Source organism: Marmota monax, unplaced genomic scaffold (assembly GCF_021218885.2).
Source record: "Marmota monax isolate L192 unplaced genomic scaffold, Marmota_monax_Labrador192_F-V1.1 WCK01_AAM20220418_F8-fsc00025, whole genome shotgun sequence".
NCBI classification, from domain to species: domain Eukaryota; kingdom Metazoa; phylum Chordata; class Mammalia; order Rodentia; family Sciuridae; genus Marmota; species Marmota monax.
In genome coordinates, this window is record NW_026691950.1 from 12,994,027 (window position 1) to 13,011,391 (window position 17,365).

Consider the following 17,365-nt stretch of genomic DNA (forward strand, 5'->3'; position numbering starts at 1 on the left):
GTACCACTACTAAATCCCCAAGATTAAGAGAAAGCAACTTCAGTTATCCTTGAAAGTAGGGACAAAACTAGGGCTATTGAAGAAACGGGTAATGTTTTATTCATCCATTCACTTTCTTCTAATTTTAGACAGGGTCTCACTAAGTTGCCCAGGCTGGCCTCCAACTCACATCTTCCTGCCTCAGCATCCCTAGTCACTGGGATTACAGACTACTTGATTACAAACCAGGTCTTTCAGCAGATTGGGTAACATTTGTTTAAGAAGGATTTAGATCTTAACATCACTCTCTCCCACTCTGTGCAGCAAACCAAATGCCTTTCTCTACCCATCCAAATACTGGAGTCCTATTTTCTGGGAATAGAAAGACAGAGTTTCTGGACTTAGGGAAATTCAGCACAGAAATGGGGGTATTGTGAACCCAGAAATACAAACAGAACACACTCAATAAATGTTGAGATCTCCTACCTCTCCCCAGGCCCTTTTCAGTAACTTTTCTTGATGAATTCCAAAGTGAAGGGCAACAGGACTGGATCTTTCAAGCAGAAAATTAGAAGACACTTCCCTGAACATTTTATTCCAACAATTTCACTTCTGATCCAACAATTCCACTTCTGAGTATAAACTCACAATAGTTCACATACACAAAACCATGAAGTGTTCCATTTAAAAAAATAAAAAGTGTCGATGAGAATATGGGGAACTCTCTCGCACTGTGGATAGGAATGTAAATTTTAATGCAGCCACTATAGAAAACAGTATGACAGTTTCTCAAAAAATTAAACACAGTTGCCGTATAACCTGACAATTCCAATTCTGAGTTCTCAAAAGAACTGTACACCCATATTATTCACAGTAGTTTTATTCACAATAGTTGAAAGGTAGAAGTAACCCAAATGCCCACTGACAGACAAATGTATAAACAAAACATGGTGTTTGCATACGATAGAATATTATTCAACCTTAAAAGGGAAGGAAATTCTGACATAAGCTACAATATGAACGAACTGGTAAAACATTGTTCTGAACGGAATAAGCTAGTCACAAAAAGTGAAATTGCATAATTTCAGTAATGTAAAATACTCTATGGAGACAGATAGGAGGACAGTGGTTACTAGGGATTGGTGCAGGGGATCTTGGGGAATTATTGTTTAATGGGTACCGAGTTTCAGTTTTGGATGAGAAGAGCAAAGACAACGGTGAATGCACAGTCATGTGAATGTCTTTACCTCCACTGAATTATGTACTTAAAATGATAAACCTCATGTACTTTTTGCCACAATAAGAAAAACTAGCAACTAAGCATGTAACTTAAAAGATACAGAGGCTAATATTAAAAAGTAATAATTTGGAATTAGAAGTAGTTTCCTCTAAGGATGAGAACTGTCAGGGGAGAAGATGCTGTTTTTCAAAGAAGCTTTGTAGAACTAGCTCTCAAAATTATGAGCACATAAAATTTTGATAAGTACTATAAACAAACAACACTAATAACAAATTCAAGATAATTTTCAGTCCTTCGGTTTTATAGATAACCAACTCACAGAGAGACTAAGGTAATTCTAAACAGTAAGTGGCAAATTGAGGTCTTGAACTATGTTTGAAATCAGAGTTCAGCCTCCTTCCCACCTCAAACACGCTGGAACCTATAATAGCATCTTCTTGCATCTCCTAAAATAAACTTTTCTGGGAGTCCTGCCTTAAGCCTTCTTAAATTACTTTTCTTCATGTTTTATTAAATGCATAATAATACTGCAGATTTTTCCATTTTGCCTAGCATCACTTGTTAATGACAGTTTTTTTTTTACCTAACCCAAGCATACTATTGAAATAATGTGCTTTTCCTGATTTTCTTCTCTATTTTCATAATTCAAATTGAATGGGATTTTTGGGACTCACATTTAGTGTTACTCCCTGAATTGTTAGGGAGATTTTGCTATGGATGAATAAGACACTATTCCTTTATTTCTCATGTAGAGTATCTTGTACTAGCTGAGTCCAAAAACCTACCCATGGCCACCTTTTGGCAACAGAAAGCATTTCCATTTCAATTCAACTCAAGTCACCAGTCTAATATTAATTTTAATGTTAATATTTTCCATTAGAAATATGATATCATTATAAAGAGCAGTTAGACTAAGCAATAATATATAATTTACTATGCTTCAAGCTTTGAGTGAAACCCTTATGTGCACAGTGCTTCCAACAATACCCCATTAGTTATCAGTTGAACATATGCTAATGGGCATCTATAAAATAATTTTTTAAAGAACTATAAGGACATATCATCAGCACATCCTCCAACACTGACAGAGAGCTTTTTCCCAGAAGAGTGCTTGATAAGTCTTTGAACTCTGAAAAAAAAATTTACTGTGCAGTTATATTACCACTCTTTATCACATAGTGGAGATTATTGTGTGTCATTTCTCATCTCATCTGACTGTCTTGACCAGGTTGTGTGCTTCCTGAGGGCAAGGTAGTACATGATTACATTCATAAGAAGTGTTCCTTTAGTATTCGTAAAGAACCCATGAACCAGGGTGGAATTATGGAATGTTAACACTAAAATGGGTCTTAGGGATCCATGGATCTAATTTCTTCTTTTTTACAATAAAAGAAATACTAATAAACATTGAATGTGGGACTGGGGTTGTAGCTCAGTGGTAGAGCACTTGCCTGGCAAGTGTGAGGCCCTGGGTTCAAGCCTCAGCACCACATAAAAATAAGTAAAATAAAATAAAGTTATTGTGTCCATCTACAACTAAAAATATTTTTTAAAAAAAAAACGTTGAAAATGTGCTTATGTGAAACATTTCATATGAATTTGGTCATAGCAGCCCCTCTGAATAGGTACTACTTTATTACCCCACATTAAAGATAAGAAAAAAGAAAGTCAGAGAGATCAAATAACATGCCCAAGGTCACACAGATCACCAGTACTTGTACTTGGACTGCACCAAGGTGATTAGAGTCCAGATATGGAGCTTTGCTGCAGCCCAGAGAAGGTGTCAACTGACCCACATGGGCATTCGTATGACTGGCTGCTGAAGAACAGTCAGACCCAGAATTTAGAGTGACTGACTTCCTAGAGTAATAGCTCATGTGGGACCCACTGGTGCATATTTTAAGTTAAAAATAAGTTTCCGTCTGGGGATGCTCTTGACTATAATTTCTCATTTTTGTATAGCAGAATTTGATAAGACTTTGCATGTCAAGTACTCCTGAAAAATTGTCTCTTTGAAATATATATTTTAGAACTGACAAAAGCTATAGCTTCAATTGTCTCTCATTTCTTAAATAAGGAAACAAGCTCAGAGACAGGAAGAAACTTATCTGACACCATCCCACAGCTAAGAAAAGACATGGAACTGGGACCAGGTCTCCTGCCTCCTATTTCCATGCATTAACAGAAGCCACTATATCCCGTGCTGTATAAATCCATACTCCATACACATCCTTTTGGAATTTCCCATTTCCCAATTATTTGCATTGGTATTTCACATACTTTCAATCTCTGGTTTTCTCATTATTGTACATATCAAATCCAATTTATTCATATCCCCAGATTAGATCAGTGCCACCTGCCCCTCGCTCAGTTGAAAGCTCTGGCCACTGCCTTGGTGATTTCTCCTCCCAGAACTGCTGAAGTTCTCTTCCTTCCAAGGAGGAAGACAGAGCAGAGGTACGTGGCCTTCCCCGAGCCCCACATGGTAGCAATCATAGCAGCTTCAACCCCAAATTTAGCCTTTCAGACAGCAGAGGCTCTGTGCTGCACAGCTAACCTGTCCAAAGGGTCAAGTAACACAGCAAAAGAGAAGCAAAGGCTGGCCATTGAGAGACAGGTCGCAGAAGGAAGCAACAAGCTCATTTCATTTCTTTCCTGTGATAGTGTGCTTAGAGGCACAGCGATTCCACGCAGCCTATCTGGAACCTATTTCTGATACCAGTGTTTTCTTTTGCAGCTGTGTCCAGTGCAGGAGTGCTCCACCCTCCCTCTGTGTGTCCTCTCACTCTTGCCCCCTTGGGGTGCGACTCCCCGAGAAAACATTAGCATGAACTCTGGCCTCAGGTTCTGCTTCCTCCTGGCAGCATGGGAAGCAGGTGTGTTCTGGAGGAAAAAACTCCCAAAGGAAAAGCATCCTTTCACATGCTCAGATGGCTAATGTGGGTGAGCATTCTTTTTGGAGACCTCTTAAGTCCTGGCAAGGGAGAGGAGGGTCATACAGGAGGCGGGAGAGGAGTAGACAGTGGCCATAATCTCCATCTTTTCCTCCAGTTTCAAACGCAGTTTAACACGTCGACTCTAAGAGGGTATTTGATGGACCTAGGAGAGAGGTCCTCCAGTCAGGTGAGGTAGTAGATGTGTGCATTCTTCTAGGATATCTAGACTAGATGTGGGATCGTTGGATTGGTGTTAAACTCAATTCCAAGGGCGAGGACCTCCCTCCCCTTTGAAAGCTAAGTGTTAGCCATTCACCCTGGCACTGGGAAGAGGGGAGAGGTTCAACTCATGGGGGAAAAGAATCAGGAAAGCAGCTAGCAGCCCTGAAAACTAAACCAGCTGCAGTATATGGCTCTGGGGGTCCAGCTATGGAGGGTACCAGGAGAGCACTCAGGAGCTGGGGCATCCAGTTTGGGCACTTCTGGTGAGATATGACTGCTGATATTTACAGAGCCCTTTCTATCTGCTTAGCACTGCTTTCAGTGCTAAGGGTTAACTTATTTCATCCTTACCACAACCTATAAGGTAGATAATATTATCTATATTTTATAGATAAGGAAAGTGAATGAGATAAGGAGACACAGAGAGGTTCAGTAACTTGCCTAAGACCACCCAGGTTGAAAGGGGCAAAGCCAGAACACAAATTCAATCTAACTGACTCTAGGACCTACTTTCTTAAGCTTTATGATACTGTGATACTCAGAAACTCCATTACATGGAAGGGACATGGCAAAATCTTCATCTTCATCTGTGGTCATTATTATGCTACTGTCTCTCAGTTCCAAACGCATGACTCTATGCCTGCCTAGGGCTGGGACCTGTGAAAATCACATTTTTGCTTTGCCAGTGGGCTCATGATTACCCCTTGCCAACAGGAGGGATGCAGGAAAAGGAAGGGGCCTGTCCACATGCTGTGGGCTTCTTGTTACTCTCTGGCTTCCTGCTCCCAAACAATGGCCCCACAACACTTCTCCAGCCTGGTGGGGAGGCAGTTCCTGTAGCAGCTGCTGAATCCAGTCTGTAATTTCCATGGCTCTTCCAGAACCACTTCACCACTTCCTCACCAGAGACCACAGCACCAGCTGGCTGAAGATCCCTCCCCAGAGGTCAGGTCCCAGCCCTGGCCCCCTCCTGGGGACTCAGAAACACCAGCCCAGCCCCATAGCGCCCTTCCTCAGAGACCTGTGTGTCATGCCAGAGGGCCCCTCCTCTAAGTCTCCAAATTTTAATCATTTTAGCCTCCTTCCTTTGTTCCCCCAGGTCAAGGTACAAGGTTGCTTCTGCATTTGCTACTCCGTGAGTTCTTCTTCTGCCTTTCAGTCAAAGGTTCTTGGTACCTAGTCAACAAGTCTTTACATCAAATCTTCTCTGTCCAAATAACTCATGCTCTCTGCCTCTTGACCAGACTGATGAAAACTTCATCTTATGCTCAGTTCTGGCATTTAGGTTTGCATCAGAGTTTAATAATTTATCAATAGCTCATGAGATATTGCCAAGGTTGGGGGGAGGTACATGTAGAATCAACTCAGACAGTAAAAATGCTGGGCAAAGAGATTCAGATCAACTTGTGATATATCATTCTCAAGAAAATAATGCTCAATTCCTCGCACCTGCCAATTCCTCATCGTATACATCAATGATATTCTAAGTCTTCACCTTTTATTAAATCAATATTGGGAACCCATCCAAATATCTATTGTCAATAAAGGTCACAATACATTTCTAATCTTATGAAAATGGAGAGGGCTTCAAAAATATGCTCATAATGGAGAGCACGATCCTGCTGGGTGAGAGACTTCCCAGTGACATCTTTATCTTCCTTCTATACAAGAATCTTTCTGTCAAGCTGAGTGATTCTTCCAAAATTACCTAGCAATGATGGGTAGTATGAAATACTCTGGAGAAGATGGCATAGTGCCTGGGGAATCTCAGCTATACTACTCAATACTAACTTGGTGATCTTCAGAAAAGCATTAACTTCTCTGAACCTCAGTTTCTTTATCTGTCAAATATAGTCATTACTACTACTTCTTCTTCTTCTTAATTTACAGCCTTATGCAATTCACCAAATACTTACTGATCTTACTTCTAGGTAGGGTCTTGCATTATGTATCCCAGAATATACAAAGAAGTAAAACAGTTTCTGCTTTAAGAGAGTTTATAATCTAGGACTTTCCTCTGCATCCAACAAACAGTCAATAGAGCATCATCTACCAGGTGCTGTTCTAGGAGCTGAGAATACAGACATGACTAAAGTATGGTTTTTTCTATTGAAGAGATAAGGGCACAGATAACTAGAGCAAGAGACAGAGTATGCAATAAGGGGATAAAACATATTAGTACGGCAGTTAAGGAAATAGAAGCCCTAACCATTTGAACTTATTGAGAACAAAAACTTAGAAAGGAAAGATGAAAAAGGACCAAAACCATGAACCTGGCTGGCTAGCAGAAGACCCTGAAGTACAGTGGAGTCAGTAGAAATGTGAAAGGAATGCAAACAAGTGACAGGAGATGCACAATGCTTGGAGATCCATGTGGGGTGATTGGGGTAGTAAAGGCGAGTTATTAATGAGGACAGTGGGGTGACTAAGGAAAGCGTGGTTGGGACTGGGGGAAAGAATCAGTTCCCCTATTATAGCCTCTGGTGTAAAATGTGCAGTGTTGGTGGAGAATTTAAGGTTTGGTAAATTCAACAGAACTGGAGATAATTGCCTAGAAAAGATGGATTGTCATATTCAGAGATCTCAAGAGGAGGAGGCACATTGTGCCATGCAGTGGAGGTGTGGGCACCCAGGGAGACCCTGAGTTTGGTCAGGAGGTTTAACTCTGTTTCTGAAGGCAGCAACTGACAAGGCAGGGTAAGCTGGTCTAGGATTGGTGACTTTGAATCAGCTCTGGAGCATAGGACTGGCCCTGGTTGTCTAGTACCTGACCTTGGATTAGTTGGTTTGCATCTGAAAGGTGGACTCACAGCTGAGTCCTTTACTTTCTCCTGTAACCCCTGGTAACTCCGGAATCCTAAGATTACAGGCTCAGGAACAACCTGGGCAATTTAGCAAGACCCTGTGTCAAAATAACAGAAATAAAATGGGCTGGGGGTGAAGCTCAGTGGTACAGAGTCCTTGGGTTTGGCCCTCAAACACTCCCCAGCACCCACCCCCCACACACACACACACACACATATGCTCACTTTACTGTCCCTGGGAATTCTCTAGCTTTTGGAGGGTTGTCCCTCCAGGGTCAGCAAGGCCCTACATGTCAAATCATTGGATTACAGAAAATAAAAGAAACAGTTAATACAATTTCCTTAAAAGTTAGGGAGTTTAATATCCATCACAACACACTGTACACAATCAGTAAAGGAAGCAGGAGCATTTGTTGGATAGTCAGATTAATATCTCTAAGTCTTTAGTTGTTAGAATTGGGCAACTGTAACCCATCCTCCAGTGATCAATTGGACAGTCACTTCCTTAAGGAAGACCTTTCTGACTCCTCAGACTATTAGGTACCTCTATAGTGGACAGTATAATGCAATGCCCGCAGCCCCTGTTAATGATAGAGGGCTGACGGCAGAAGCCCTTTAGAGATTGGCTTCAGGAGATTGTAAATAAAAGTCCTGTCTTTTTCAAAGTAAAGGTATTATTAAAATAAAAAAAATTAAATGAGTGATCGCTTCTTTTATGGCAAGCTGCTTTATATCATGATTCGTATTCTTAAAATTTTCAAGAGACAGAAATTCAACTTGAACTTGCTTAAGAGGAAAAATAAAAAAGACAATGACTAGAGCTGTCCTGTGATTGGAAGGTTACTTTCAGGCTTAGCTGAATCTGAGGAGTCAGACAATGTCATCAGAATTCTCTCCATCCTCATTTGTCTCACATCTTTCTCACTCTGTTCACATCTTCATCTTTTCTCTCTTTAGCAGGGTACAGCTCAGAGCCATTCAGTAGATGCAACTTGCCATGATGTGAGGGTGCAGACAGGCTGCAGAAGCAGCCCACAGATGCCACAGGGTGTGACTGAGCAGAACTGCCTGGAAACGACTGCTGGGCAGTCAAAGTCACATTATTTTATTTTCAACTGATGATAACCAATGCATGGTGATAGTCACATAACGCTCTTTGTCCCACACTGTTCTAAGAGCTTCTCAGATGTGAGTTTACTTAATGTAGCTGACCTGAGACTGTGGTCAGAGGATACAGCTAGAGCTCCCCTGTGCAGTGCCTGTGCTTCCACTCTAATAGCAATAATAGCCCAGGACCAGAACCTGGAATGTGAGCATCTTCCTGACACTATTGCCTCGAGGGGTCACTCCATTGCCTTCTACGGATGAAGGTTCACATTCCACCAGTAGGCAAAGCAGCAGCCCAATTTATAGGGATTAGCTCCAAGATTCAAAGCAAGGCAAGAAGGATGGATTTGGAGCTAAGAGACAATAAATAAGGCACAATCCTGCACAGGTCATATGTACTGTCCTGAACCAATCACCGTTGCCAGGAGAAGGAGGATTCTGGTTAGTTGAGTCCAGATCAGCTTCATGTGCTCATTCTTGTGTTTTAAAATGCTATTCGTGGAGGGAGTTTCAAAATGGAGGAATAGAGAAGGTTGCTTTTCTGGCTGTTCCACGGTGTGAAACCAAGAAAGACAGGCAGCTTCTCAGCAAGTGAATTGTCATGCAGAGCACTGGTGCAGGAGTCAGACTCACCAAGGGATCCATGATCCACCAGTCGGAGTAAAGACAAGTCTCCAAAGGTGAACACTTGGGATCCTGGGTGAGATGTTAGAGGCCCAGTAAAAATGTTGGCACCATAACCACTAAAGAAAAGAATTTCTGACACTTGTTAAAACAGTGAGGAAGACTTCATTTAGGGTTAATGAAATAAGCATCAAATGTATTGCAACCAGGGGGCAAAACTAAACCTAACTCCACAAACCACAAGGACAAAGGGGGACATACAGTGAGAGGTCAGGGGATGGGAAATTATAAGAGGAAATATAAAAGGTAGCAGAATTATTGCTAAATTGGCTTAATAGGTTTCTTGCTAATAGGAAAAAATTATACTTGATTTCTAATAAGATAGTAAAATAGGTGTTATCCTACAATATACAGAAGAAAATACAAATCTTTCCTTTATAACTTTTCTTTGACCATTTATAAAATTTATGAAAAGATAAGATCTTCCCTGAAAATAGTTTTGTGTATATGTTTTGTCAAAAGAATGTTTTTTCATAGAGTATTCCTAGGATTTCTTTTTCTTTTAAAAGGCACTCGCCTGTATATGTTTTAAAATCACACCAGGATATTCCAAGAAGATGTATGTACTCAAATTTCTGCTTAAGGGTCAAAGAAGCCCTTCCTAACGTGGACTCTGGCCCTGGCTGTGGATCAGAGTGGCCCTGACTGTGGACCCAGCCCTTTCTCCAGTGACACTTCCTGCAACATTCTTCTCCTGATAAACTGAAGCCTGAGACTTCAAGCAGCTCAGCAGTTCACTTCAGTAAATGTCATGACATGGGGGATGAGAGGTCACAAAAGAAGGGACTGCAGTTCTTTTCCTTTGTGACATAGGACTGTATCCTCTAAAAACACCTATGATAGTCAGAGCTATGGGACTATATGAAGTATTCATATCCAGATGAGAACAAACAGAACCAAGAGAGAACATCTCATATTCCTGGATTCAGCCAGCCATCGATGGAAAATCCCCTCCCCTCAAATTACATCTATATCAGGCTGAACATATACAGACTTTTTTCTTGTCATTATTCTCTAAGTGAAACAATATGACAACTATTTACATAGACTTACCTTACATTAGGATTATGGTTTGGATGTGAGATGTCCCCCAAAAGCTCATGTGTGAGACAAGCAAGAAGGTTTAGAGGAGAAATGATTGGGTTGTAATTCTTAACCCAATCAGTAAATTAATCCCCTCAGGGGGATTAACTGAAGAGTAACTGGTGGCAGGTAGGGTGTGGTTGGAGGAAGTGGGTCATTGGTGTGCCTTTGGGGCATATATTTGGTATCTGGAAATTGGAATCTCTCTCTGCTTGCTGATCATCATGTGAGTTGCTTCCCTCAGCCATACTCTTTCACCATGATGTTCTGCCTTACCTCAAACCCCAAAGAACACAGGCTGCTGTCTATGGATTGAGACCTCTGAAACCGTGAGCCCTCAAATAAACTTTTCCTCTTTAAAATTGCTCTCCTCAGGTCTTTTAGTCACAACAGTGAAAAAGCTGACTAAAACAATTAGATATCATAAGTAATCTAGCAATAAACTATATAGAAGGATTACATAGGTTGTGTGCAAATAGTACAGTCACTTTATTTACAAACCCAGCCCCTACAGTTACTTTATATAAGAGACTTAAGAATCTATGGATTTTGGCATGGGGGAAGGGGAGAAGCCCTGAAACAAATCCTACAAGGATACGGAGGGATGAACTTAGCTTAGGTCATCATTTGCCCTCACACGCACTACCACACATACACACAATCAAGTGGATATATACACATACTCACAAAGTATTCCTAAATAGAATCACCAAAGATATACTGGACTAATTAAAAATTATGATCTGGTACAGTAGAATTTTTTTGTATAGTACAAGATAAAATGTCTTGATAATAACATTATCCTGATTCCCACAAATAAAATTTAAGAAATATAACAAAGAAGTGTCATTTTCCAGTCATACATACAAAAGTTTAAAGTTTAGGACTCTGTTAATGAAAATATTGTTACAGTGACATTTTATTACTGCAGACATTACTACAAAGGTGGAACCAATACACATGGAGAGAATTCTGGAGAGAGAATACTTCTTTTGGAGCCCTAATGAGGTGTCGGTAGAATACTGTTTCTCACATGTGAAGTGAGGGCAAGACAGCTCCCCCTTAGCTTTGTTGAAAGAGTAAATGAAACGTGCATGGCTCAAAAATCAGTGAGCAGGGCTGGGTAGAGTGCCTGCCCAGCATGCTTGAGCCCTTGGGTTCAATCCCCCACTCTAAAACAAGTCATTGAGCAGAATCTGGCATTTCCTTCTGTCCTGTGGGTCACTCAAGGATAGATGATGTGAAGCCAAATACAATCACAGCCTTTCCTTTAAGAGAAAGGACTGTGTTTGAAGTGTTGGTCTAAAAGAAAATGGAAGTTGGGGCCCAGTCTGTATTTGCACAGCACCTATTTCTATCTGCCTATGGACCTACAGAAAATCCTGAGAACTTTGGCGCCTCAAACCCTAACGAGGCCAACTCTAATTCCAGAGGAGCATTAACTGCCTTGGTTTAAACTCTGTGCAGACCTTTCATTCCCATAATTTGTGACTGTGTAAAAGGGACTCATATGATCATTTGCTAACATGATTATCTTATTACACATATACAACTAAGAAAGTTAGTCACAGATTTCTTCAACAAACAAATAATTTTGTGGTTGAAAAAGAATGCAAAAACTTTAAAGTTGAAAGTAAGTTAAAGCAAGATTCCAACACCAAAACTGAAAAGAAAAATCTTCCCTTAGCCTCTGAAAATAAAATGAGGATAAAATGGGCTTTGAAATTATAGTCAAGCCCTCTAGTTTAGCTCTTTCTCAACACAGACCTCAATCCCTCAGCTCCGACAGGTCACATATGCAAGACATTTTCTTCCAGTAACTCCCATCCCTCACCATCAGGTAGGCTGTATGTACAGGCAAAGCTTCCTGTAGGCTTTACCACAATGGTGGGCCAGCCAGGCATCCTTAGTATAATAGGAGGTATCAAAAATTCCTTCCTCCTAGGAAATACATTAGAAAATTTGGAGATTTTGGTTGTTATTGTTCTAATTAGTTACACATGACAGTAGAGTGCATTTTGACACATCATACATAAATGAAGTATAACTTCTCATTCTTCTGGTTGTACATGATGTAGAGTTACACAGGTCATATAATCATATATGTACATAGGGTAATAATGTTCAATTCATCTACTTTCATTCCTACCATCATACCCTCTCCCCTTCCCTCACTCCTCTCTGTCTAATCCAAAGTACCTCTATTCTTCCCTAGTGCCCCCCCCCCTTATTGTGAATTAGCATCCATATATCAGAGAAAACATTCAGCCTTTGGTTCTCTGGAATTGGTTTATTTTGCTTAACATGATATTCTTCAGTTCCATCCATTTACAGGCAAATGCCATAATTTCATTCTTCTTTAAGGTGGAGTATTATTCTATTGTGTATATATATACACAATTTCTTTATCCATTCATCCGTTGAAGGGCACCTAGTTTGCTTCCATAGTTTAGCTATTGTGAATTGAGCTGTTATAATTATTGATGTGGCTGTATCACTGTTGTATGCTGATTTTAAGTCCTTTGGCTATTAACCTAGGAGTAGAATAACTGAGTCAAACGGTAGAAGTTTTTATTCCAAGTTTTCTGAGAAATTTCCATACTGCTTTCTAGAGTGGTGGCACTAATTTTTAGTCCCACCAGCAACGTATGAATGTGCCTTTTTCTCCACATCCTCACCAGCATTTATTGTTGCTTGTATTCTTGATAATTGCCATTCTGACTGGAGTGAGATGGAATCTCAGCATAGTTTTAATTTGCATTTCTCTAATTGCTAGAGACGTTGAACAGGTTTTCATAAATTTGATGATGGATTGTATTTCTTCTTCTGTGAAATGTCTGTTCACTTCTTAACCCACTTATTGATTGGGTTAAATTTACAGATTTTTAAAATAAGTCTTTCCCCCTAAAATGCCATTTTTCCAAAGTGTCCTCCTTATCCCTAATTGATAAATCTATATCATTTCAAAAAACAAATTTACTAACTGAATAATCTTTGGTTAAGAGGAAAGAATGTTTTAGTAGCTCTATTAAATATTGTTAGCATCAATGTATGCTTTGGGAGGTCTATTTTTCATTTTTCTACAACCTCTTTTGTGATGTCAGTTTCCAAGGTCTTAGTATTTTATTTGCCTGAACTAACACACAGTGAAATTAAGATCTCTAAAATTTTTCCTTATTTCTATTTTTAATGAATTGTCAATTGCAGTTTTTTAAGGCCAATTATTTGAATTCTTTAACTTAGATAATGTTTTGATAGATTGTTCTTATACAATTTACTTAGAATCTTACACATTCGCATTTTAACATGCCTTTTTGACTTTTTCTTTATGACTGTCAACACAAATCAATGCCATAAGAATATTGAACACAATGGCAGATAGTTTCTAAAAACACTTTAGTTAACAGTAAACATTTCATTTTGGAATTATAAAGTTACAAGGACAATTTCCAAGCTTCTAATTTCAATATTACTTAAGACTGTATGAAATACAAATTTGCAATTTTTTTTAAGGACATGGAGGGAGAGTTGTGGTAATTCTTCCAGAAGTCCACTTGAAACTCTCACAACTGAAGACTAGGTCTTCATGGTAAGAAGTAAAAATGGATATTGGCCAAGAGCCATGACACATATCTGAATCCCAGCAACTCAAGAAGCTAAGGCAGAAGGAAGTCAGGTTCCCGGTCAACATGGGCAACTTACCAAGACCCTGTCTCAAAATGAAATTTAAAAAAAAATGGGATGTAGTTCAGTGGTAAAGCACCTCTTCATTCAATCCCTGGTACCAGGAAACAAAAAATGGCTATTGACACAGGGTAAATATCCAGTAAGACATATACCCTCACAGTACACTTCCTCCATGAGGATATATCGCTGCAAAACCATCAAAGCAAAGATTTTTTTAAAAACCATTACATGATTTTTTGATTTATTTATTTGTTCATCAGTTAATATGTACAAATAAATTAATGACTGAATGAAAGAATACAAGAATATCCAATATGTGCCAGGTACTGCAGACCACATATCTTGGCTATACTGTGAGAATAAAAAACTGCCCAGGTGCAGTGGCACAAACCTGTAATCCCAGCAGCTCCAGAGGCTGAGACAGGAGAATCGTGAGTTCAAAGTCAACCTCAGCAATGGCAAGGCACTAAGCAACTCAATGAGACCCTGTCTCTAAATAAAATACAAAATAGGGCTGGGGATGTGGTTCAGTGGTGGAGTACTCCTGAGTTCAATCCCTGGTACCAAAACAAACAAACAAAACTGTCCCTCACTATTTCTTCTGCTCCTCTTACCCAAATTGTAGGGGGTGGATGGTCAGTGTTTATTTGTTTGTTTGCAATGCTAATGATCAAACCCAAGGCCTCTCTCATGCTAGGCACATGCTCTGCCCCTGAGCCACACCCCCAGCCCCCAAATTGTTTTTATATACTCTCAGAATCACAGAGAGAATAGAAGGATATTAAAGTAGGAAAAGAGGTTGTTTTACATTATTCTATAGATGAGGAAACAGGCCTATGAAAGCAAATATCTCCCCCAGGACCCTGCAGTTCAACCTAGCTAGGAGCATGTCATTAATTTTTCTTTAGAGCAACCATGGAAGACGTTATCAGTTGCCTGCTCACAGTCACACCCAACCCCTCTTGCTTGTTAGAAAGTCCCACTTCCCCTGAAAGCAACCAAAGATGACAAATACTTACCTTACTAGTGGTCGTCATATGACCCAGTTACAGCCACTGAGATGCAAAGGGAGGTCTGCTGGCAGGTTTCTGAGAAGTATTTTGCCTCTGGAACAAAAGAAAAATCAAAATAGCTGCTTCCCCCTCTTCCCCCCCCCCCCCCCCCCCCCACCCCGCATCTTTGGAGCTGAACCACAGCTGCCTGAGGTGGTGTGGGAGGGGAGAGCCAGTATCTGAGGAGAGTAGAATGGAAAGCACTTGGGACTCTTTTCTATCAGCCTTACGCTCACCTTGGGAGCTTACGTGCAGACCTTATTACATGAGATTATTTATATCTTTATGTCACGTATTCTGTGTCTTGTAGCCTTGTACACCCTGAATGCACTGCTGCTTGGGTTAGTCCTTATTTTCCATCTACCCCAATGAACTTCTCAGAGCAGGGAATTGGCCCATTTTTTTCACTGTCATATCCCCAGTTCTTAGAATAGAGCCCAGCACATAATCAACTCTTGATAAATGTTTGTTAAAAGAATGGCTGAACGAATGCCCCCAAATTTTCATTGGCTCTCTACTTCTGTAGAATACAGTCTAGAGGATTAACTTGTTGTAGAAGCATTTCCATGATCTGGTCCCAATCTTTCTTTCATCTTTTAAATACACACACCCTACAACTCAAGAAAATAGGACAATTTTCTGTCCTCCCTCAACACCCTGCCTCAGTCCATTTGTGCTACTATAACAAAATACCACAGACTGCATAATTCAAAGGATGCCAGAAAGCTACGAGTCCAAGACAGAGATGGCTTGAGGTTGGATTGTCCAATGAGGGCTGCATCCTTCAGAAGGTAGGAATGCTGTGTCACCACATGGCAGAAGGCAGAAGGGCAAGCCAGAGGAAGGCTGTGGGAAGCCTGTCAGCCTTTATCCCACTCCTAAGGGAGAAGTCCTCATGACCTACTCACCTCTTAAAGGCCCCGCCTCTTAATACTACCACATTGGCAGCAATGGAATTTTGGAGAGGACACCTTCAGCTACCCTATGCTTACTGATGCAGCTCACAATGCTCCTTCCATTTCAATATGCCCCTCCTTCTCCACCTCTATGCTCTTCTCTCACTCTCCCAGCTTCAGACTCTCCCATGGTACTTCTTCTGTTCTTTCCAGGAAAAGGTACATTTCCTAGTCTGTTTTCCCTTCTGTTTGGTGCCATGTATCACTTTTACACATTTGGGTTAATTATATGGTGTACTTATCTCTATTAGACCATAAGCTCTTTGAGGATAGAAACTTCCCAAGAGCTCTCTCTCTCCCTCTCCCTCTCTCACTCTCCCTCTCTCCCTGCCCCCCTTCCCCCCTCTCTCTCTCCTCTCTCTCTCTCTCTCTCTCCCCTCTCTCTCTCTCCCTCTCCCTCTCTCCCTCTCCCCCTCTCTCTCTCCCTCCCTCCCTCCTCTCTCTCTCTCTCTCTCCTCTTCTGTAAACCTCGCTACCACATTAGGTGGCTGGAGGCAGGAGCTAGGAGAAGCCATCCCGGAGCTGGTTTAAAGATTACAATGGAGTGTTTTTCAAGTCTGCACAGCATATGGTGTTTCAACAGATTAAATATGAAGGCAGTTAACTCAAAAGCAAACTCTTACCTGCTATTTGAGCTGGGACTCAGGATATCAGGACTGCACATACAGGATTACAAGGACAGAGAAGGACAAGGATGGAGAAGGCTTCGTAACTCATCATCAGTACAGAAAACTATGCAAACATACTGTTTCTCCTGCTATTCCTGATCTTCATCCTTAGTGAGAGCAAGCAACTACTATATTGCCTTAGGTTAAGATTCATGGGTTTGCTTGCACAGTGCCCAGGCTTAGAAGGGCCCCATGCTTGGTTTAAAATGCCTTTGTCACCCTCTTGAAATCCTTATCAACTTTTGGAAGGATCCCCACATATTGACTTGTCCCTGAGCCCAGTGTATGATGACACCTGACCTGTTCCTAATCAAGTCACTCTTGCATTCCCCCAAAGGACTATCTCATATCTTGTTTTCTTTCTTCTCAAATACTTGCTCCTTTTCTCTTCTTCTTTTCTTGATGATTTGGGCATATTATACTACCACAGACACAATGAAAACAATCGAAAGAGAATTTTCACCTTCCTCCTACAACTATATTGAATAATTTACTTACGGCTATACCCAAATAAACTCTAATGTCCTGTTAAATTGGAAAAAAAAAAAAGAAACTTCCCAAGAAACAAACAGAATGCTTTCCCTTAGTAAGTACCTAATATATTTTCATCTGTGAGTGAAGAAATAAATAGCATTAAAATGATCCCATTTAAATGTCCATTTAAAAATAATTTTGAAAAATTTTTTAAAAATTACAATTTAGATCCATAATCTTTAGAGCTTTGGAAGCAAAGGTCTGAACACATTGCAGGTGGGGAAAGAAACTTGTTGAAAATGCCTAGAGCGAGAAGGGATGCCTTTTCCTTGGCGGATGAGAACAAAGTTCTTAATGGAAGATGATCCCAATCAATAGAGCCAGACAGCTGATTTATATGATGGCATCAAGCTGCAGTGGTGGTCTTTTCTCTGCAGAGTGCTGCTGTGAAAGGGGAAAGGGTACTTAGATTG